Source organism: Protobothrops mucrosquamatus, unplaced genomic scaffold (assembly GCF_001527695.2).
Source record: "Protobothrops mucrosquamatus isolate PMUCROS unplaced genomic scaffold, P.Mucros_1.0 scaffold555, whole genome shotgun sequence".
Taxonomy (NCBI): domain Eukaryota; kingdom Metazoa; phylum Chordata; class Lepidosauria; order Squamata; family Viperidae; genus Protobothrops; species Protobothrops mucrosquamatus.
Genome location: NW_015386858.1, coordinates 1026762 through 1028923, shown reverse-complemented (window position 1 = coordinate 1028923; position 2162 = coordinate 1026762).

Sequence of the window (2162 nt, the reverse complement as noted above, 5' to 3'; positions counted from 1 at the left end):
GCAGCTATTTCCAGCCTCCCCTATCCTACTTTGCTTCAAAAATGACTTCTGACAAAGATAGCACATTACTCTGCTGCTGTGGCAAGAAGGACTCAGCACATCAGGCCTCTCCTCCCCTCCCTCCATGAAAAGCTGTATTTGGCAATTCCTCACCTGAGGGTGCGAAAATTTGGTTTGCAGCTTCAAAGGCTCTCACCTAATGGAGACAAAGAAATGTAGCATTTAACAAAACATCTATAAAGATCCATGCTATGTCAAGTACACCTCCTAGCTTTAATCCAAACTCAGTTGTTTTTAAATCAATAGGCAGCTTTCCAGATACTGGTGAAATCCAGCTCCCATTAGGTCCATTGATGAGGAATGATGGGTACTTAGAGTGCAACAATACCAGAAGTACTGCTTATATTTCCTACCATTAGACTTTCATTCAACATTTTATCTCTAGCAGTGAATGAAAGGAGCCTGACTTACCACCAGCAATATCCATTCAATGCCTACTGTATTATGTGAATGATTTTTGAAACTATATTTGGAGAAAAGAGATCCCCAAACCACAAGAGAATAGACTGCAGTATGAGACAAGGGTAAAGCCACCTGTTCACCATGCCATGTTTCTCATCCAAGGAGAAACACAGTACAATATTTAAAAAAAAAAAAACCTTTGGTCACAATCATGATGGTACTTCAATTGTTTCTCTCAATGTAACAAGAAAATGACATCTTTTGTTTCACTGCAGAGACTGAAGCATTGTCTGCAGAGTATTTGGATGTGGGCACAGCATTCAGTCATGTGGATTTTATTCAAAATGATGCTAAATAGGCAATCAAGAGAACATTCTTATTGTTAGCACTAGATTTGTTTAGTTGTTTCTACAATTATCTTTTTAATATTGGAGGAAAGGGCAGGCACTTTGAATAAAAGTGTGTTGACATTCATAATGCAACTTGTGTAATTTTTAAAAACAGATACTGTTCTATGTTAGTGTTATCAGATCTCTCAAATTTTCTGTTACTCTGCTGCCTGATTCACAAATTATATTAGGTCAGTTTTGGCTTAAGCTCGGCTTAATGAGTCAAATGGAATTGACAGCATTTATACAATCCACTCAGAACCAATTTGTAGAATCTTTTCCTCAACTTTTGTCAGTCTGAGTAATTAAATTCCTCTTGTGGAATCCTTGAGCTGTAGTGTAGGTATCCTTGACACACAATTGAACCAAAACTTTCTGTTGCTAAGTGAGACAGTTGTTAAGTGAGTTTTGCCCCATTTTACAACCTTTCTTGCCATAGGTGTTAAGTGAATCACTGCAGTTAATAACATGGTTGTTAAGTGAATCTGGCTTCTCCATTGACTTTGCTTGTCAGAAGGTCACAAAAGGTGATCACATGACCCAGAGACCCTGCAACTATCATCAATATCAGCCAGTTGCTGAATTTTGATCACATGACCAAGAGTCTGCTGCAACACTCATAAATGTGAAAACAGTCATAAGTCACTTTTTTCAGTGTCATTGTAACTTTGAATGATCACTAATAAAGTGGACTACCTGTATTAGGAGCCGTGGTGGCACAATGGTTAGACTGTGGTTTTGGTGGCGGACGGGACGGATGGAAGAAGCCGGCTCTCCGGCTTCCCAATCCGATTTCGCTTTGCCTAGTGACCTTTAAAGGGTCAGAAAGTTGCCCTGGAGGGGCAACGAAGAAGGAGGGACACCCCACAAGCTTGGATCAGGCAGTGGCCGATCGGAGCAAACTGAAGAAATCCTCTGAAAACGTGGAGGAAAGACTGCTGGATGAGCCGACGCAGCCCAAGTGTCCCAAACCGGAGGAGAAGCGAGGAGCCGCAGCCGAAGCGCTCCGCTTAACAGCTGACTGTCAACAGCGTGCTGAGACGGGTGAGCCAGTGCTTTAATACTTCTCCTTGTGGATTATAAAACGTTGAGCCCCTGATGGGGAAGAGCTAAAAGCAAAGACCCCCAAAAGAATTAACTTAAAAGCGGCGAGTAACTACAAAGGGTAAAAACTCCTAAAGAATGTCAGACATTGATAAATGAGTGTATGAGGACAACTAGTGGTGAAAGAAGAAATGACAGTATAAATAAATATTGGAAAAACTCTTTTGACGTTGAAAAAACAACACCTGCAGAAAACAAAGTGCCTTG